We start from the raw sequence: 23,124 nt of genomic DNA, 5'->3' as shown, positions 1-23,124 counted from the left end.
TCAGAGGGACAGGTGCAAGAGGCAGGGGAGGAGACTGGGAGGGCGGGATGGGACCAGATTATGAAGGGTTCTGTATGTTATGCTAAGGGGTGGTACTTAATCTTCAAGGTGATGAGGAACCGTGGCCTTAAATGATTTTATTTTGGCATGCAAGAATGCAGGCTGTTAAAATAGAAAGCTGAGCCTGGCTCTGTTACTTGGTGTGCTATTGTTTTTCAAGGAAGAAATACAGGGTAACTTTTTAAAATAAAAGCACGAAAGACTTCACTTTGTTTTATATATTTCATATCTCGTTAGACTAAGAACCAGCAAGACTGTAACAAGAGTGGATTGCTCAAGAGCAAAGACTCAAGGCAGATTGCCTGGGTTTGAATCCCAGCTCTGCAACTTGCTCACTGTGTCTTCTTGAACAATTTACTTAACCTTCCTGTGCTCCAGTTTCTTTAGCTGTACAATGGGATGAATAATAGCACTGCAACTTTCTACATTTGTTGTAGGAATTAAAAGAGTCAATTCATGTTAAGCTCTCAGAACAAGGCTGACAAACGCTAAGTGCTTCATATATTTAGCTATTACTATTATTTGTTAAATAGTATTAGTCCTTAGGAAAAATAAAACAAAAGCTACTAGTTCTTTTTAAGGAAAGACTCTCTCACCTACTTTCTAGACTCCAGGAAAGACCTTTCTGAGAGTTGATGTGAAATTTGACTGTGTCTTATAAAATAAAATAATATAATGAGATTCTTCCTTGGACCATGACAAATATCAGTTCCCTAAAATTACAAGAGGATAGCCACTCTTCAATCAGAAGAAAAAAAAAATTAACTTTTATTTCATGGGTCTTACAATTCTGTTTTTGAAAAAGACAGTTAATGCTTCATGTGACTGTACTATTTTTAGTCTTTGAAGCTGTTATTTTAGTTGCCTTACAGTATGAAACCAATACTGAATCAGCAAATGACTGTATTAGCACTTCCTTTTAACGTTAGAAACAGTTAATCTCTGGTAACTCACAATAGCAAAAAGCACCTTTGGTTAAAAATTTCTCTTCCTTTTAGGTATAATAATAATATTACAAAGACATACTTTTACCTGTTTGTTAGGCTTTCTTTGGGGCTTCACGTTCTGGTGAATATACAGATTAATGTAAATCTAATCTTATGTAGATATACAATTTAGCCAGCCAAAAATTATTACAAAATTACCCAGAAGCAGTGCAGTGTGATGGTCCAGGGCTCAAGAACCAGACAGCCGAGGCTGGGTCCTGGGCTCTGCCACCTACTGGCTCTATAACCTTGGGCTAGGCACTCAATCTCTCTGCCCTTCAGTTTCCTCATCTGCAAAATGGGAAAGATAACTGCATTTAACTTATAAAGTTAAGAGGATTAAAATTAATACTTGCAAAGCACATTAAGATCATACATATACATGGTAAGCAATTTAGAAGTATTTGGTAAATTTAAAACAAAACAAAACAAAACAAAACAAAACAAAAAAGGCTACAAAAGGCCCCAAAGCCCTTCTGTTTCTAAGCTCAGAAGGCAACACCTTGATTTTCATGGTACAAAAGGGTGTGCACTCAGGATGACCAAGAAATGATAAAAAGAGTATGTTTTCCATTGTCTCTGTTTTAAAAGTAGGAATACCTTTCTTCTTAAATTGCTTTTTGAACCAGACAGAAGAATTTGTAATATTCTGTCTGCATACAAATGATCCAGCAGGGTAGATATTTTCTCCATTCACAGATAAAGAAATTGAGACTCAAGGAGATTTAGCAACTGCCCAGTGTCACAGCTGGTAAATGACAGATCCAGAATTTAGAACAGACCCATCTGGCTTCAAAGCCCACAGCATATCCCCTCAGGAAAACGCCTCCTCATAGGATCTACAGCATTTAATGAACTAAATCTGATTATTTCAAATTTACTTCTCTAATCTCAGCTTCTCACATGTACAGATTCTGTAACTGACTACCTAACAAGACATCTCTCCTTACGTCTTTCCCTTACATCTCTTCAATATGATTCAAAATAAATCCATCTTATTCGTCCTTGAATCTGGATCCCATTCTGTCATTTAACAATCATTTATTATTTACTATAGGTTAAGTACTGGGCTAAGTGATGCTTTCATCTGCTTCATGAAGCTTATAGATGAGAGGGGCAGGGGCAGAAAAAAATAATTGTACTAATAATTTATTAAACAGAGATAGGTGGTATGAAGTAAAAGCACACAATGATGTTATACCAGGAAAACTAATATAACCTGGAAGATCACAGAGGTACTGAGGAAGTGACATTTAAGCTGAAACCTGAAGTTGAAGTTAGTCAGTCAAGGGCGGAGAGACATGGATTCTAGACAGAGGACATAGCTAAGTACATGCTCCATGGTGGAAGGGAGCCAGGTGCCTTATGGGAACAGAATGGCTGGTGAGCAGGAAGGCTGGAAGTGAGGAAGAGGAGGAATTGGAGATTGATGCAGACAGGTGGAGAGGCTGCTGGACCATGAGGATTCATGGGGATAATGAGAAATTCCTGAAGGATTTTAAGCAGGAGAGGGACATGATCATACGTGTGTGTGTGTGTGTGTGTGTTTAAGCCACTGTGGGCAGGAGCCTATTAGGTGGCAGAGATTTCTGGTTGGCTACTCGCCATACCAATTTCTCATCAGTAACAGAACCTTGGCTTTTAAGTTGGGTACACTGATACACAGAATAAATGACCATTTTCCCAGCTCCCTCCACAGTTAAGTATGGCCATGTGGTTAAGTACTAGGCGGTGAGATATAGGCAGAAGTTTTGTGTGGAACATAAGAGAAGGCTGTTAAAGGGAGTTGACTCACGTGGGAGAAGTCCCTTCTTTTCTGTCTTTCCTCCTTCATCCAACCTGTAATTCAGACAAGATGGCTGGATCTCCAGCAGCCATCCTGAGCCAAAATAAAAGACATAAGCTAGGAGGATGGAAGGAAAAGACAGGATCCAAGATCCCTAAGTTGGATCCACCATACCAGTTCAGGACAGCCTGTCTCCAGTCTTTTTCTTTTTTTTCCCTTCACATCAAAAGAGAAATATATATATATTTTTTGTTTATGCTACTATTATTTAGTGGTTTTATATGATATGTAGTCTAACTCAATCCTAACTGATACAGAGACTACTGTATTCACCCAAGAAGAGGCAGTGGTGGCTTGGATCATGTTGGTGGTAGAGATGGTGAAGAGTGTCAGAAATGAGATATATTTAGGACACAGAATCAACAAAATGTGTTGAGAGCCCAAACATGAGAAAGGGTGAGCGAGAGGGGTAAGTTTAGACTAACTCCCAGGTTTCTGGCACAAATAGCTGAGTAGACCACAGTACAATTACTGAGCTAGAGATGGTGGGGGACATCTTGAGTTTCTTCTCAGACATTTTGAATTTGAGTTGCCTGTGAAAACTCTTAGACCTCAGAAAAGATATCAGGCTGGGAAATAGGGATCGGAGAAGTCATCGGCTCACAGATGACAACCCGAAGCCACTGGAATGGATGGTGCCCCCTAAGGCAAGTGCAGAGGGAGGAAAGAGGCCCTAGAACAGAAACTTGAGGAACACCAGCTCTTGAAGGAGACAAGAAAAAGCAGCCAGAAAGGAAGCAGGAAAACCATGAAGTTCACTTGAGGAAATAAAGGCCAATTATTCACTGCATGACCAAAAAAGGCTCAGGGCCATGAAAAAGGCAGGGAGGTTACTAACTGGCTGGATTGTAAGAACAAGGAAATGGGATCTAAGAGACACAAACAGGCCAGGCGGAGGATGAGGAAAGAGAAGAAGGGAACAGGGTGTTCTGAGAGGCTGGTGTGGTGGGAAGAGTCTCTCAGACTGGAGAGAGACTTTGGAGGGGCCTGCATTCCAGGGGTGGAGGAGGAGAAACCATCTCATCCTCTCACCCCGCCATCCTGAGAACCAAGAACCCAGTTCGTGGTTCCTCAGTTCACAGAATCAGAGACAGTCACAGGTGGAATGCCAGCTGCCTGATTCTAGCGTACAGTGTCTTGCTTTAAGGGGGACAAGCTTACACTCACCACAGTGGAACTTATTTCAAACACTTATCTAGAGGAGGGGTCCCCAACCCCTGGGCTGCAGACCAGTCCTAGTCCACGGCCTGTTAGGAACCAGGCCACACAGCAGGCAAGTGAGCGAGCAAGGAAGCGAAGCTTCATCTGTATTTGCAGCCGCTCCCCAGCACTAGCCACACCACCTCGGCTCCACCTCAGATCATCAGCCATTAGATTTTCATAGGAGCACCAGTCCCTGGTGCCAAAAAGGTTGGGGATCACTGCTCTAGAGGGTAAGGGATTTTATTTACTCAAATCGGCACGAAGAGTCAAAAAGAAAGAATGGGTATTTATATACCAAGGGTTAACAGCAATATTACTAATTTTTCTTCAAGGCTCACTATATGGCAGATTTTGCTTTTAATTCAGTTAATGCATGTTTTAGACACATTATCTCAACTGATCCCTACAACAACCCTATGAGGTAGTAACTATTATTATCCCATTTCACAGGTGAGGGATAATAATAGATGAGGACATTTAGGCATTAAGTGGTTAGGTTCACTTGCCCTGCATCATATAAGCTAGTAAGTGACAGAGCCTGGTATTTGAACACTGGTCATCTGACATCAGAACCAATGCTTCTTGTTTTAGTCAGAAAAATCTGCTTTTCTTAATTCTAAAAAAGAACACTTCTAGCCATTACACTGAAGTAATTAGTGGAAAAATAATTATGCAAAGCCATAGACAGGAAAATAATTTCCATTTCACTTGAGAACTGAGGTTACTGGTCAAAGGGAAGGTAAGTTGTTTTTCTTCTCTTTAACTGGTATGTCTGGTAATTCAGAATAAAAGAAACCTGGGTTTTAGTCATTTTGTGGTACCCTGGTCTGCTCTTTTCCAAAACTGTTCCTCTAAGACAGAGCCCCCTTGAATAGGCTGTGACAACTGGATATAGCACAGACCATTGCCCGTGAGAACAAAGGAAGATGCGACCCCAACATGTGACCCAGACACACAGGACGTCAGGTGGAGGAAACTGTTCCATTTTTAGTCAGAGTTCATCAATGTAAAAGTGCGTCTGAGGCAGTGTGTCTGGGGCACTGGAAGAAAAGAACCAGTGTTTCCACTGAAGATACAAGTAGACCTTGGTGTTTCAAATGAAGGCCTTTTAAGGGTGAAAAGTCCCTGAGAATTCAGAGTTGGAGTTAGGAAGCTACACTGAGATGTCTGGGCTACGCAGTTGTAATTAATCATGATTTGGAGGTTCTGGGTTAACCCAGAGGCTTTGCGAGCACCTTTCCAGCACCGAGGCTTTGCCAATGGCACAGACACACTCAGGGCCTGAGTATCAACGAGCATCTGCACAACTCAGTGAGCCATTATTAGAAACCCACAATGTATCAAGTTCTATGCAGGCACCGGGAGGGGAAGAGGGAATAATGATAAGCAGACATGGTCTCTGTCCTTTTTCAATTTTCTTTTCTATTTTTGCCTTTGGTTAGTGTGCGGAAAAGAGTTAACACAACAGGCCTGAAGCTGCTATTCTTAGACAGGCTTAATTGCCTTTCTACAGTTGGCCTTGACTGGCATCTGGGAACTTGAATTTTAGGAAAGTTCAAACTGTTTTCAGCATTGACAAGAACAGCTAATTATGCCTAAACCGTTTGTGCAAATAACATGGTTTATGCTGAAATCTGCTTTTCCTTCTAGAAAGTAGAATTTTGGTATATTCTAGGCAGAGGATGCCTATATAACCAACCGGTCCCTAAAAAAAAAAAAAAAAAAAAACTTTGGCATTGAGTCTCTAATGAGCTTTCTGGTAAGTAACATTTCACATGTATTGTCACAACTCATTGCTAGAGGTTCTAAGTATGTCCTATGTGACTCCACTGAGAAAGGACTCCTACAAGCTTGTGTCTGTTTCCTCCAGACTTCAGCCCATGTGCCTTTTCCCTTTGCTGATTTTGCTTTGTCTCCTTTTGCTGTAATAAATAATAGTCATGAATATGTAACAGCATGCTGAGTCCTGTGAGTCCCCCTAGCAATTAAATTAATGATGGAGGCGACTTTAACACTTACTAGCTATAGATCACTGAGTTAGTTAAGTTCACTAAGCCTTAGATTTCTCTGGAAATAAGACAGGAAAACTTGCCTCAGAAGATGATTGTAGTGAAGATTAAATATGTGGTAGACAATCAATAAATATCATATTCTTTTCTCGTTAGACTAACATGTGAATGGCATCACTATGGTTGTGCAGTTCCCAGCCTGCACAACACTGGGCAGCTTTGAGGAGGCTTGCTTCGCCATTCCTCCCTTCCACTGATGTGATGGAGTCAGCTCATGTGAGCTCATGAGAGTCTATTGTGTGTACCATTTCCCTGCTCTACTTTCAAAGGCATGTTGGTGGCCGGAAATTTGCCATGGTGGGATTACTTACACCATGGAAATTGGCAAACGCTTAAAATCAGGGCTTCTCCTTTGACTCCCAGTTGCAAAACATTTACTACCACACCACCGTTCCCTTCATTTAAAAAAATCAAATAAAGATGAAGTTCCTGCCAGAAACATTTTGTTGCCTAACCAAAGACAGCAAGCATATATACATTTTAAGAATAAACAGGCTACATGAAAAGATGCTCAACATTATTGGCCATAAGGGAAATTCAAATCAAAAATATCATCAGAGAAATGCAAATTAAAACCACAATGAGATATCACCTCACACCTGCCAGAATGGTTATCATCGATAAATCAAAGAACAAGTGATGGCAACGATGCGGAGAAAAGGGACCCCTCATATATTGTTGGTGGAATTGCGAATTGGTACAGCCACTATGGAAAACAGTCTGGAAGTTTCTCAAAAAATTAAAAATGAATATACCTTTTGACCCGGCAATTGCATTTCTGGGTATTTAGCCAAAGAAAACCAAAACAAAAACTCATAAATATCCATGCACCCCTAGGTTCATGGCAGAACAATTTATAATAGCCAAGATATGGAAGTAACCTAAATGTCTATCAACGGACAATTGGATAAAGAAGTTATGGTTCCGTGTACGGTGGAATATTACTCAGCCATTAAAAATAATTAAATCTTACTACTTGCAATGACATGGATGGACCTAGAGGTTATTATGCTGAATGAGATAAGTCAGAGAAATATAAATATCATATGCCTTCACTTATATACAGAATCTAAGAAACAAAAAGAACAAACTAATCAAAAGCGGATTCACAAATATAGAGGACAATCTGGTAATGGACAAAGGGGTGGAGGTTTAGGGGTCTGGGAGAATGGGGTGAAGAATTAAAATAATACAAATGAGTAGTTGGTAGATGGCCACAGGGATGGGGAGCACGGCATAGGGAATGCAGTTAGCATTAATGTAATAGGTGTAGAGCCAGAGGAGAGAAAGAACAATTAGGGGGAATCATTTCATAAACTATATAAATGTCTAACCAATGTACTGTATACTTGAAACTAATAATGAAATGAAATTTAGATAAATAAATAAATGAAAATATGCCCTCCTCAGAAAAAAAAAACAATGAGATACTAATTCATACCAACTAGGATGGCTAGAATGAACAAAAGAGATAAGAAGTCTTATGAAGAATGTGAGGAAACTGAAATCCTCATACAGTCCTGGTGGTAGTGTAAAATGTCACAGCCCCCTCTGGAAAGCAGTCTCACAAGTCCTCAAAACGTTAAACATAATTACCAATGACCCAGCAAGAGATATGAAAACATATCCCAACAAAAATTTGTATATGAATATTCACAGCAGTTCTATTTTAAATAGCCAAAAGGTAGAAACAACCCAACTATCTATCAACAGATGAATTAATAAACAAAATGTAGTATACCCACCACACTGAAATATTACTTATTTACAAAAAGGAATGAAGTACTGATTAAGGCTACAACATGAATGAACCTTGAAATATGACAATAAAAGAAGCCAGTCACAAAAGGCAACACGCTGTATGATTCTACACATAAATTATCCAGAATAGACAAATCCAAAGAAACAGGAAGTAGATTGGTGGTTGCCAGGGCTTGGGGGATGGAGGATGGGGAGTGACTGCTTTTTTTTTTAAGACCCATTGCTTTTCTTTCTTGGCCCTGCATCAGCCATTAAGATTCTATAATGCCTCTTCCTTTATGCTAGCAGTCTGTCCCTGTGAACATCTGAGTGACCTTTGTGATAGTTTCCCCGCTGCTTTTTTGTTTGTTTGTTTGTTTTGAGGAATAACCAAAGCAATATGCAGCTTTTCAGGTGTTAATTATGTAATTTTTGCCATCTGGATTTATATGATCTAATATTTTCTGACTTTTCAGATGATTTATAGATAATGGCAATCAAGTTAGCATTAAGTAATAATGATAACTAATTATTTTAAAGATATGAAATGTCTTTACCACCACTTTTATTAGATTTTTACGACTGTGTGAAATAAGTAATGCAGAGGTTACTCGCCCCCTTTTTTAAGGTTCAGAGTAATTATGTGATTCTCTGGTACTCAGAACAAAAAAGCACTAGACCTCAGGTTTGCTGCCTCCCAGTCTTATATTGACAGTCTTAGAAACTATCAAAAGCTACAGGTAGAAGTGCAGGATGTTATGTGCAGAGTTTAGTAATTTAATATCATGGAATAGAAACTATTAGCAAAAAAACTAATTAAACTCCTTTCTAAATAAAAACAAAACAGAAAATATTTCTAGTGGAGAAAATGAAAGCTACATGTTCACATGCTAAGTAAGCATCATTTAAGTGTCTTCTGTGTAATCTTTATGAATCTTAAGGCTGAGAAAATTTTATTGCAATTTAGGAACCAAGGGATTATCTCAGAATGTATGTGAAGCAGCTCACTTTTACTTTCAAAAGATGCTTTAGTAAATTTATAAATTTATTGTAAAATGAGGGAAACTATGAATTCTAAGTTGTATTGTGATATCTTTCTTTTTTGCCCCTGATCACTTTGTTTTTCCACTTTCTAAAATATTAATTTCCCATTCATCCATTTCTCCCACCCCCAAACCCACCTCTGGCAACCACCAATTTATTTTCTGTATCTATCAGCTTGTTGTTTGTTTTTTTTAAAGATTCCATATATAAGAGAGTTCATATGATAATTGTCTTTCTCTAATTTATTTCGCTTAGCGCAATGCCCTCAAGGTCCATCTATATTGCCAAAATTACATGATTTCATTATTTTTTATGCCTGAATAATAAATATATATATATATATACACACACACACACACACATATACATATACATACACACCCATTGGTAGACATTTACATTATTTCAATATCTTGACTATTGTAAACAATGTTGCAATAAATAGCAATAAATGCAATGGCGGGGTGCAAATATCTTTTTGAGTTAGTGGTTTAATTTTTTTCAGATAAATACAGAAATGGAATTGCTGGATCATATGATAGTTCTATTTTAATTTTTTGAGGAACCTCCACACAGCTTTCCATGCACAAGAGTTTCCTTTCTCCACATCCTTGCCAATCAATACTTGTTATTTCTTGTCTTTTTTATAACAGCCATACTAACAAGGATGAAGTGATACCTCATTGTGCTTTTGATGTGCATTTCCCTGATAATTAGTGATGTTGAGCACTTTTTCATGTACCTGTTGGTCATCTATATGTCTTCTTTGGAAAAATGTCTATTGATATCTTTTCCCTATTTTTTAAATTAATTGGTTTTTGTTTTTTTGCTATTGAGTTGTATGAGTGCTTTATATATTTTTTATATTAACCTGTATCATATATATAATTTGTAAATATTTTCTCCCATTCAGTAGGTTGCCTTTTCATTATATTGATGGTTTCCTTTGCTCTGCAGAAGATTTTTAGTTTGATCGAGTCCCACTTGTTTATTTTTGCTTTTGTTGCCTTTGCTTTTGGTGTCAGATTTTAAAAGTAATCACCAAGACTTATGTCAAAGAACTTATGCCTATGTTTTCTTCTAGGAGTTTTATGGTTTTAGGTCTTATATTCAAGTCTTTAATCCACTTTGAGTTAATTTCTGTGTATGGTATAAAATAGTGGTCCAGTTTTTTTGTTTTTTGTGTTTTTTTGCATGTGGCTGTCCAGTTTCCCCAACACCATTTATTTAAGAAATCATCCTTTCCCCATTGTATATTCTTGACTCCTTCGTGGTAAATTAATTGATCATATATGCATGGGTTTATTTCTGGGTTCTCTACTTTGCTTCATTGTTCTGTGCCTGTTTTTATGCACATTACATATTGTTTTAATTCCTATTGCTTTGGAATACAGTTTGAAGTCAGGGAGCATGAAGCCACCAGCTTTGTTCTTCTTTCTCAAGATTGCTTTGGCTATTCAGGGTCTCTTATGGTTCCACATAAATTTTAGGTCTGTTCATTCTATTTCTGTGAAAAATGCCATTGGAATTTTAGTAGGGAATTGCATTGAATATGTAGATTGCTTTGGGTATTATGGACATTTTAATAATATTAATTCTACCAACTATGAACACAAATAGTTGTAGTTTTCAGTAAATAGGTCTCTCACTTCCTTGGGTACATTTACTCCAATGTTTTATTTTCTTCTTTTTTATGCAATTGTAACTGAGCTGTTTACTTAATTTCTTGTTCTAATAACTTATTATTAGTGTATAGGAATGTAACTGATTTTTGTGTATTCATTTTGTATCCTGCAACTTTTTTGAATTTGTTCACTAGTTCTAACAATTTTTTGATGAAGTCTTTAGGGTTTTCTATATATAATATGTTGTCTGCAAACAGTGACAGTCTTACTTCTTTTTTTCTAATTTGGATGCCTTTTGTTTCTTTTTCTTGCTTAATTCTTCTAGCTAGGACTTCTAATAATATGTTGAATATAAGTAGTGATAGTGGACATCCTTGTCGTGTTCCTGATCTTAAGGAAAAAGCTTTTAGCTTTTCACCATTGAGTGTGATATTAGGTGTGATGGTCATATGATTTTATCCTTTATTTTGTTGATGTGGTACATCACACCAACATGCAGATGTCGAACCATCCTTGTATTCCCAGAATAAATACCACTTGATCATGATGTATGGTCCTTTCAATGTATTGTTTAATTTCATTTGCTAATATTTTGTTGAGGGTTGTTGCACTTATGTTCATCAGGGCTATTAGCCTGTAATTTTCTTTTCTTAAAATATAGCTGTCTGATTTTGGTATCATGCTAATGCTGGACCTATACAATGAGTTTTGAAGAGTTCCTTTCTCTTCTGTTTTTCGGAAGAGTTTAAGAAGGATTAATAATAATTCTTCTTTGAATGTTTCATAGAATTCACCAGTGAAGCCATCTGGTCCTAGACTTTTACTTGTTGGGCGGTTTTTGATTACTGATACAATCTCCTTACTATCAATCAATTTGTTCATATTTTCTATGCTTTCATGATTTGGTCTTCATAGATTGAACGTTTTTAGGAATTTATCCATTTCTTCTAGATTGTCTAATTTGTTGGCACATACTAGTCTCCTATGACCCTTTGTATGTCTGTGATATCAGCTGTAACTTCTCTTTCATTTCTTATTTTACATATTTGAGTCCTCTTTTCTTTTTGGTGAGTCTAGATACAGGTTTGTCAACTTTGTTTAAGAACCAGCTCTTAATTTCAATGATCTTTTCTATTGTCTTTTTTAGTCTCTATTTCACTTATTTCTGCTCTAATTTTTGTTATTTCCTTCCTTCTACTAACTTTGACCTTTGTTTGTTCTCTTTTTCTAGTTCCTTAAAGTATGAAGTTAGGTTGTTTAAGATTTTTCTGGTTTCTTGAAGTAGGCATTTATCATTATGAATTTCCTTCTTAGAACTTTTACTATTTCCCATAAATTCTGATATAGTTCCATTTTCATTTGTCTCAAGATATTTTTTTATTTCACTTTTAAATTCTTCTTTGACTCATTTGTTGTTTAGTAGCATGTTATTTAACCTCCACACATTTGTAAACTGTTTTTTCTGTGTGACTCTTAATTCCATGCCATTGGTTAGAAAAGATACCTGATATGACTTTAATCTTCTTAAATTTATTAAGACTTGTTTTGTAGCCTAGCATGTGATCTATCCCAGAAAAGAGCTTCTCCCAGAGAATAGCTTATACACTCATCTGAAGCTCCAATTTTTGTCATTGCTACCTAAAGGACACCCCCAGATCACCTGCCTCTGGGGGCCAGCAGAGTTCATGTTTGCAGTCCTACAGGACTGGATATATTTGCATACTTTTAAAAGCCACTGCTTGTGAATGTGGCCTACAATCGGCTTGAATATAGGTGCTAAGATCCTACCATTGGGACATTGACAGGTATTGGCACACCTCAACTAGTGAGAGCTATTAAAAATATACAGAATGCTTGGACAAGCACAAAAGTTTGAGAGACAACCAAGAGCTGGGTGGGGCAAGATTGATGACAAGGTTCGTCTCCTACATAAGGCCACTTCTCCAAGTCTGGGAGAGGTGGTTGTTTCATCTAATACAAAAAAGCTAACGTAGAGAGCAAACAAAATTAAGAAACAAAGAACTATATTCCAAATGAAAGAAAAGGATAAAACTCAGGGAGGGGAGGACTTAATGAAACGAAGATAAGTAATTTGCCTGATAAAGAGCTTAAAGTAATTTAAAAAAAATTGCTCACTGAACTGAGGAGAAAAATGGTAAACACAGTGAGAACTTCAAAGAAAAGAAGAAAATATAAGAAAGTACCAAATAGAAGTCACAGAGCTAAATAATACAGTAAATAAACTGAAAAAAAAAATACACTAGAGGAGTGCAATATCAGACTAGAGGAAGCAGAAGGAATCAGTGACCTCGAAGACAAGGCAGTGTGCGGAGAGAGGTTTGTAGTTGTGGAGAGAGGTTTGTAAGCTGACAAGGTCCTTCAAACTGTGAAGGCAATCAAGGGTTACTTTGCCTCCACAAATCCTCCACAGATTCCTCCTGAGAACAAGAAAGTATAAATATAGCCACAGGCAGGCAAACAAGCTGAAGGTCATGAGAAGATATGGCTTGGGAAAAGTGGAAGAAACAGTATTGTTATACCTATGAGAAACTGCTTATGCCAACTAGTATGTTCTTGTATAAAAGCAGCTTGCAAAAATAAAACTGGCTGTTGTCCATCATCAGTGGGCAGCAGACCTCCTGAGCCCCACTTTCTGTCTCCTTTCTTCTCTCAATCTCCCACTGTTCCCACTCAGGTTTATTTTCCAGGGCCACACTGGACCTGGCAGGATTTACCACTTGCTGGACACGGCAGCAGTGGAACTCACCCAACCAGACCAACAAAAAGAAAAAATAATGAAATAAAGTGAAGATAGCTTAAGGGATCTACAGGACAAGATCAAACAAACTAACATTTGCGTTATAGGGCTTACAAAAGGAAAAGAAATAAGGTTTGAAAATTTCCCTAACCGGAGGTAGAAAACAGATATCAAGATCCAGGAAGCCCAGAAACATCCAAAAAAGATGAACCCAAAGAGATCCACACCAAGCCATATTATAATTAAAATGTCAAAAGTTAAAGATAAAAAAAAAAAAAAAAGATTCTTAAAAGCAGCAGAGAAAAACAACCTGTTACATACAAGGGAATCCTCATAAGACTACCAGAACATTTTTAAGCTGAAACATTACAGGCCAGAAGGGAGTGGCACCATATATTCAAAATGCTCAAAGAAAAAAGCTTCCAATAAGAACAGTCTACTCAGCAAAATTAAAAGAGAGAGAAAGAGTTTTCCAGACAATCAAAAGCTAAAGAAATTCATCACCACTAAATTGGCCTTACAAGAAATGTTACAGGAGCTTTTTTAATCCAAAAAGGGTGCCAATTAGTAATAAGAAAAACATATGAAATAAAAAAATTCACTGGATAGGTAAAGATATAGTAAAGGCAGTAGATTAATTACTTATAAAGCTAACATGAAAATGGAAAGACAAAAGTAATAAATAACTATGGTTACAATTATTAGTTAAGGGATACACAAGATAAAAAAAAAGATGTAACATGTGACATCAAAAACATGAAGCATTGGAGAAGAGTAAAAATGCTGAATTTTACAACTGATCGAACTTATTATCAACTTAAAAGACTGCTAGTAATATAAGTTGTCATTGTAAGGCATATGGTAAACACAAAGCAAAAGCTTATAGTAAATATATAAAAAGTAAAGAGAAAAGAAGATAAACATACTAAAGAAAATCATCAATCACAAAGGAAGAGAGCAAGGGAAGAAGAAAGGAACAGAGAGGAACTACAAAAACAGACAAAAACAATTAACAAAATGGTAATAAGTACATATCAAACAACAATTACTTTAAATGTAAATGGTCTAAATTCTCCCATCCAAAGACAGAGAGTTGCTGAACAGATTTAAAAAATATATATAAGAACCATCTATATGCTGCTTATAAGAGATCACTTTTAATGTAAGGATATAGACTGAAAGTGAACAAATGGAAAAAGAAATTCGGGGCAAATAAAAATAAAAGAAAGCTAGGGTAGCTATACTTACATCAGACAAAATTAACTTTATAACAAAGACTGTAGTTAAGAGGCAAAGAAGGGCATTACATAACGATACAAGGGTCAATCCAACTAGAGGATATAACATTTGTAAATATTTATGCCCCCAATGCACAAGTACCTAAATATATAAAGCAAATATTAACAGAGCTAAGGAGAGAAGCAGACATCAATACAATAATAGTAGGGGACTTTAAGATACTACTTAATCGGTGGGTAGATCATCCAGACAGGAAATCAATAAGGAAACACTGACCTTAAACGATGCGTTAGACAAGATGGACTTAACAGATATAAACAGAACATCCCATCCAAAAGCAACAGATTATACATTCTTCTCAAGTACACATGGAACATTCTTGAGGTTTCTGTTCGGAGTGATGAAAAAGAACTAGACGGTGGTGACTGTTGCACAACATTGTGAATGAACTTAATGTCACACTGAATTGTACACTTTAAAATGCTTACAATAGTAAATTTTGTTATGTATATTTTACCACAAGAGAAAAAGATATCATCAAGAAAATTACAAGACAAGCCACAGTACCAACAAGTATTTGCAAAGGATACACAATGGGTTTGATTCAGAATATATATTTTGTATTTTTTGAAAACAAGTAAGAAAAGACAGAAAACCTAATAGAAAAAAAGAGGGAAAATATCTAAATGAGCACTTCAGTGGATAGTAAATACCAGTGAACAATGAAAATGTGCTTACCCTCTTTAGCAATCAGAGAAATATAGATTTAAAAAAAAAAACAAAACAGTGAAACATAACTACACACACACCAGAACGTAGTCATCCAGAGGCAAGGGTCAAGCTCAGAGCTGAGAAGAGGAAAGGTCCAAATTCTGAGCAGGCAGTGATAGGAGCAAGTATCCTCTTCTATTCCAAATAGCCAAAAACCACTGCCAATATATCTGAAGGACCAAAGGCTATTTTAAGATATGAGAATTATATTTGGCTATGAAAGATATTCTAGTGATCATACAATTCAATTTCTTCATTTAGGGTGGAAATTGAGTTACCGACTGGATAACTGGCTTCCCCAAAGGCATCATAGCAGAGTCATAACTATACCTTAAACCTTCTAACTGCTTGTTCATGTTCCACTGTGCCCAGTGCCGATGTGCATGAATATGAGAGCCAAACTTTGCTCTTACTCTCTGCTCATAACCCTCCAAAATCTTTCTATTATATTTTTAAAAATCCAAAATCTTTCCTATGTCCCACACAGCCATCCACGCATGATCTTGCCAGGTCCTTGGCCTCTTCACCCTCGTCGCACCCTATTCCCCTTCAACTCCTTAGCCTCTCTGCTGTTCTTTAAGCAAAGAAGCACATGCTGCCTCCCTGAGGGCCTGCATTCCTGGCTTCTGTTAGGACATCCCCCTCATGGCTTCTAAGTGGCCTGCCTTGCTCTTCCTAAAGTCTTTATTCCCTGAGCACCTACAAAAAACAAACAGAAGCATGGAAGTCCCCACCCCTCCAATCCTGCTTTCCTTTTCTTCGTGGCAGGGAGCTATTTACTGGTGTGCACTTTCTCCACTAGAAGGTAAATTACATAAGAACTATACATTTGCTCTTAAGTCCCCAGAGCCTAGAACAGTATCTGTCACAAAGTAGGCACTTAAAATATTGTGTTAAATTAATTAATTCAAGAAAATAAAAAATTTTTTTTGGCTAGGAAATCAGAGCAAAGTCTGTGGGGACCTTCCAAGTCACATGCCCTGGGGTTGAAACCTATTACCCAACTAAAGGTAGCAGTTACACATGATAAATCTAGGTTTCTCTACATCTAAACTTTATAATTCGGTTGATTCAGAAAGTTTAATGTTATTGGTTATGTATGTTCCTCCATCAATACCTCCCCTCAGCACACATAGTTGATAACTTTCTCAGAAAAGAAAGATTTAATCTCATGCTTTTGAGTATCCTTGTTTAAGATTTAAAATTTTTTATTTTTCCTAATATTTTTCATTTTTTTCTTTTCATAATTTGGATTAAATTTAATAAGAAACAATCCCTTTATAGCAAAGTTGAGAATGGAATATTATGTCTTTATGTAATATGTATAAATAGCATAGTATATTAGTTGATTACAAAATTTATAAAAGTAAACAGCTTGATCATATATCAACAATATCTAATTACTACAAACATGCCATGAAAAATAACTTATTCATAAGAGTAACTACAACCATAAAATACTCAAGAATACATTTAACAAGAAAAATATGGGACTTTAAAAAACAACTCTAACTGTTAAAGGGAAATAAGTTTAGTAGACATAAACCACTTGGCTCTGAAAAAGAAGACTCTAAAGAACATGCACCAGTTATAAATGTGCTTGTTTCTTAAGCTGTTTGACAGTGAAGATGCTTGGAAGCATTTCACGGGCAGAATTTGTAGATATTATCAGATATGAGAACAAATAAAGTCTCACATGTTCTGCTGAGGTAAACTCAGGTTTTGAGTGACCTGACGCTTATACACTTTGGAGAGAAGGCTCTCTTTTTTCAAGTGCACAATTATGAAACAAAAATGCTAGGGCCCTTCCAGGGGCCTTAGAAAGGGCTGTGGCATTGAAAGGCTCTAATGTTTACTTTTCATTAATGCGATTCAAGATAGATATACCTCTGGTGTTATAAAAATGTAACACTGAAGCAACACCATATTTACCACGACCTGCACCCTGTCATGTGCCCCACAGATAAACATCCAGATAAAAGCATCCAGAGCAGATGGCCCCCAAGAGTTCCACCAGCACGGGCTCAGAGACACTGAGAATGCAAAACAGCCCTATTCCAAGGTATGCATTTCCACCGGCTACCAAATCACAACATAACAAGCAACAGTGATCAATTTAAAGAGCGAACCACCTGTGATTAGTGAGTGACCTCATGGGAGAATGAAAGAGTTATGTTTATTGCAATAATTTCTATATTTAGGAAAAGCCAGACACAAGAATAGAAACTCTGAAACACGTTATAACAAAGAAAGACAAAAGTGAGCAAGAATGTGGCCTACCTACAATAATAATAGCAACTGATAATTAGAGTAGTACTTTCCGCATGCCAGGAACTGTCCTAACTCCTTCCTATTCATTTACTCCTCACAAAAAGCAGAGGGCAATACTAGTATTTGCCCCAGTTTAAAGATGAGGAAAATGAGGCACAGAGAGATTAAGTAACTTGTCCAAGGTCACAGCTAATAAGCAACAAATTTAAGATTTGAAATCAGATAACCTGGCTCCAGAATCCACAATCTACTCTCTAACTATCATGGAAATTCTATAAACCCAGAGGTGGACCTTAGACCACAACTGAAGCTCCCTAGAATGAAGAAGGAGCAGAGAACTGCTGATAAGCTGGTACTAGAACCTCAAGAAAAACATCTCATCCAGTGGCTATTGGTCTTATTTCCTACAGATATTTTAGTCATAACACCTATCTTTAGAAAGTAATTATGTGTGATTTCTGAAAATAAAGGAATGACCCTGTATTTAAAATAAAATCTGGATTGCATATTTGATATTAACATTAAGATACTCACCTTATTCCAAGAAAATTCGAATCTCTACCGTTGATTTTGATATTGTACTAAAAGTAATCTCAGCCAGGACTGAGTTAACCTAAAACTCAGCTTACTTTACTGCTTTAAAAAATGTTAAACCAATTTAGTAAGTTATAACAGTAGATTTACAGGGGTCTTTTTCAACTTTGGCATTGTTCTCTACTGTTAGGAGAGATTATGAATATAATAAGTTCATCTTTCGTTGACTTACTTTGAGTTTTCTCTGTAAAGAATCATTAATACTTAACCAAACTCACTTTGAAGTTCTTAAGAGTTTCAACCTAAGTATACTATAACTCTTTCAATCTCTTTCACGTAAGCATTCGCAGAAAAAAAAATTTCTTTCTGTAGGTCTCTTTTCTGCACAACTCGAATTTCCTGAAAATACAAGGGCTCCTACCACCTCACACAGGCATAGTGATGAAAACACACACACAAATCAACAACTGTTAAAGAACACCCTTTTTAAGGTCTGCTATATATAGCCTAAGAAGGGAAGGAGGAAGGAAACATGTATAGAGGTGGTCAGTGAAGTTTCTGTTTAAGGAAGTCCCCTTTGTAGGAAGTAGCACAATGTGGTTTAACAGCACACTAACCAGAAAGATAAGACATTTTGGTTCACCTAGTCAAATGAAATGTCACTTCGGAGATGGAGCTTGACTTGGTTGTCCTTCACATTCTTCACTTGTAAAACACATGGTGGACAAATTTATTAATTATCTACAGATATACTTTACGGAGATGCTAAGGAGAACAGAGCATGGCAAGTACATATGCAAAACCCTTGTACTTTTGCGAAATCTATGCTATGAAAATTTTAAGAACAGAAGAAAATCTTGAAATCCTGTAGGTGCAACCACTCGAATTACACCCAGAAAGCCAAGGGCCAGTGAAGTTAAGAGTCCCAAGTAATCCAGAAATGCATGAACAAGTGCAAACAGTAGTGGCATATAAGAATAAGAACTCCAGGTCTCAAGAAGTCCCCTCCACAATAGACTGGATGCAGTATAAGAAAGTCTGCAATTATAAAAGTAGATTGTGTCTACAGCCATGCCACACTGAACATGCCTGATCTCATCTGATCCCAGAAGATAAGCAGGGTCGGGCCTGGTTAGTACTTGGATGGGAGACCACCTAGGAAGACCAGGTGCCGTAGGCATTTAAAAAAAAAAAAAAAGGAGATTACTTAATCAGACTGTAAACTTAACGAAGCTAGATTGATCTTTTAATTCCTCCACCCTAGCATACTGTGCATACTCATTAAATCTTTGTTGTGCAAATGATGAATAAACTAAAACAAGTGATCTGAATCTTATATAACAAATAAAAGTGTATAGACTCTCTTCTACCGGAAAATACAAGTATAGATAGAGGTATACATATACATATAAAACAATATATATATTTCTCTAAAAGGAGCAAAATTCACATGTTACAATCTCACCAGCAGGGACTTACACCTATCCGTGATACTTTTTGCAGTGACAAATAAAATTAAGGAACAGCTATCCTATGGGATTACTTGGAATAAAGACAGAATGGAAAAAAGTTTTCTCATACAACTAAGATAATAGGGGGTAAACTCCTTTCCCAATATCTATTATTAATCACTAAAGACTTCATTTAAGTCTCTTACTTACATTATTTTAATTAACAAACAACTATATTATACATATTTTGTACAATTTTTCATTTCAGGTGTTTACCAAGGTGGAATCATGCAAATATTATGGAAAACAATATTAGTTCTCTAAGATTAAAAAAAAATAAGTACATGAAGAGCTTTGGGGGAAAAAAACAGTAATGTTTTTAATTTTCTGAGGTAGTAATCAAAATCTAATATTTATCTCAGAAGTACAGTATATTCTTTAAAGATCTTTTTGCTTCCTCAAATACTGATCATCACCATTGTAATTACCACCAACAAAACCTTTTGGAGGACCTAATGTGTGCAAGGTATAGTGTGATATGTTTAAATTATAAGGTAACAGCCTCTGCCCTCAAGATTATGATATAGTTGGTGAGAAAAAAGGCAATAATAACACATACAACCAGAGAAATGGAAAAGGTCTCCCACTTAAGAGAACTTGAGATGGGACTTGGATAGAGAGAGGATAGAAGAACTGCTAGACACAGCAAGAACAAAGCTTCAAAGGTAGAAGAGGGACAAGTATTTTTAAGCAAAGGGGTCTGAAGAGTCATTAGATGGTATCCATTATGTGAACAACCATATTATTTAAGCTGTGTAAGCGTTCTCACCTACTTAGGCAACCCAAACACATCCTTTCCAAAACTAAGGCAATGCAATCAGAGGCTGATACAGAAACATTCAGATCTGAGTTTTGGTTCATGCTTAACAACCAACTGGCTTACTAGGTGACCGACCTCAAACAAATATCTCCTTATCCTCATTTCCCACAAGTGAAAAATTGGGCACTTATTCCTTAATGGTTCTTTTTTATTACTAAAAAATTACTCATGTATTGGTAATTGTTATATATATGTATATTATATGTAATATATAGAGAGAGAACAAAACAGTTCCAAAAACACACCAAGCCCCCTTGCACCCCAGGGCCTTTACGCATGCTGTTCCCTCTGTATGGAATGGGCTTTCTCTGCCTAATATTGCTCATACTCCAGATCTTGAGTATTCTTACCACAGGGAAGAAAAAAGGTAACCATGTGAGGTGACAGCTATGTTAACTAGCTTGATTGTAATAATCACTTCATAATATATGTTGAAACATCACATTGTACACTTTAAATATATACAATCCTACATAAATAAAGCTGGAAAAATAAATAAATAAAAAACATTGCTCATACTTCAACCCTTGGATAAAGGGAGGTTTTCCCCAACCCCTTCCCAACATCCACTGCCCTCCAAATCAACATAGTCTATACTTTTACCACCGAAGTTTCCTTCACTCAGAAAATTTAGTCTCTTTTGTAACTGTCCTTCTAAGGTAAAGGCTATCATGTCTATCCTCATCAACGAACACTTAACAGAAACCACTAATTTCAGAAGTAGCTTCAAAGATTTCTAAGATTCTGCAGCCCAGTAATTTATGATGCAACAGGGAGAAATAAACCTCAGGTTACAAAAATCACGATGTCAAACATAGTTCTTTTTCAAAAAAATTGCAACAAGCTATACACTTCCAATTAAGACAAGTTTCTTTCAAGATAGGCAGGTGGGAAAAGAGAGGTGGGGAGAAACACTATGTTTATGTCAACTATAATATCATTCCTCAGACATTCTGGGAATTCTTTCCATAATTGCCTTCAGTGCCTACTGCACAGTTTTTTGAATATATTCAGTGGAAGAACAGCTAAATAAAACTTTGATGGAAATTTGACTTTTTGATATCACTAAAAATTGCCGAGAGCTAAGTCTTATGAATAAATTTTCTGAACAAAAACACTGATTTTTTTTTTACAGCCTTTGTCTCTCTCATCATAATACAAATAATCAAGGAATAAACCACTATTAATATAGCTGGATCCTAGAGTGTTTTTCTAAACTTTTGATTAAACTCCCTCTTCATAATTACTGATAATGTACTATTCTCCATAAAATGTTTTATATGCCTAACAACTGTTTAATACAGAAGAATAACATGTTAAAACTGAAACGGGAGTAGAAACAGGGAAACAGGGAAAAGTGATTTTTACTCATCCTAAGGGACCAAGCTAAAATAATTTCTTTGGTGGGACAGGGATCTTCAGCTCCTAATGATGAATAAGAGTAGAACAGACTATAATGATTTTTAAATCTGATTTCATGTTTGAGGACTCTCATATACAATCATTGAGTATCATGATATAGTTGGCATTTTACAGCATGTAACAAAAGATGGCATTTCTTCTTTACATTTCTCTTCCTCTCACACTCTACATTTAAAACCTTTATGTGTTGAACAACTAAAAGCAATGTGTGATCAGGGATTAGATCTTGGACTTGGCAAAGGAAGGAGGTTGCGAAATAGCTATAAAGATATCAGTGAACAGATGAATGAAATTTTACTATAGATTCTATATAGTATTGTATCAGTGTTAAATGTCTTGATTTTGATCATTTGAACATGACAGAAGTCTGAATAGGATTTGCAGAACTCTGGATGGGTGGAACGCCACATAACAATGCCACATAGCAATGTATATCAGAGAGGAGCTCTCTAATAGCTCCTCTAGAAGTTTAGCACTGCGGTTACAAGGGAGAATGGTCTTATTCTTAGAGTATACATAATGACCTAGTTAGTGGTAAAAGAGTAATGTCTACAAATTACTCTCAAAAGGTTCAGAAAATAACATGCATAGAAAGAGAAAGAGAATGATAGAGCAAAAGTGGGGGGGGGGGAACCATAGGCAATCTATAAATCTGAGTCAGTTACTTGAGAGTTCCTTGTACAATTCTTGCAACTTTTTTGTAAGTTTGAAACTACAGCAAAATATAAAGTTACGAAAAAATTTTATGAATGTGGATGGAAGGAATGGTATTCCCTCCACATCTGTCTTAAATAGATATCTGCTTCCTGGAGAAAAACAGTAAATGTTAGTAAATGAAAATGGATAATGTGGCAAACTAAGGGGGTAAATCAGACCCTAGGACTTCAGACCTGCATCTTGGCCATTTTAAGTGGTAAATAATAAATAAGTGCAGATCCAGGACAGTAGAATAAGAAGTCAGATAAGAATTAGAAGTAGAAGAGACATAAAAAAGGAAATTGAAACACAAAAGAGGAAGTTGATACTACCTTATTTCAGAAACAAGGACACTCAACTGCCAATAAGAAAATGAATTTTCATGGGATAATATAGCTGAAAATTTTGAAAGCCAAAAAAATTCCTTTCTACACTAACCACTTACTATCTATTGAACATGTATATCGGTACCACTTTTTACAAGCTTGTGACTTATCTGGTAACCTATAAAGTCTGATGCAAATGCTTC

At 36.4% G+C, this 23,124-nt stretch overlaps 1 protein-coding gene and 1 pseudogene across 4 annotated transcripts in view; one reads left to right on the top strand and one right to left on the bottom strand.

Moving 5' to 3' along the window:
* TEC (tec protein tyrosine kinase) overlaps nucleotides 1–23,124 on the bottom strand; it is a 120,172-nt gene that overhangs the window by 48,772 nt on the left and 48,276 nt on the right. The window lies entirely within an intron of this gene.
* On the top strand, nucleotides 19,208–19,326 carry LOC118608743 (annotated as a pseudogene).

The sequence above is a fragment of the Rousettus aegyptiacus genome, unplaced genomic scaffold, assembly GCF_014176215.1.
Source record: "Rousettus aegyptiacus isolate mRouAeg1 unplaced genomic scaffold, mRouAeg1.p scaffold_m13_p_10, whole genome shotgun sequence".
Lineage (NCBI taxonomy): Eukaryota > Metazoa > Chordata > Mammalia > Chiroptera > Pteropodidae > Rousettus > Rousettus aegyptiacus.
Note: the sequence above shows the minus strand (reverse complement) of the source record. Positions and strands in the feature narration are given on the sequence as shown.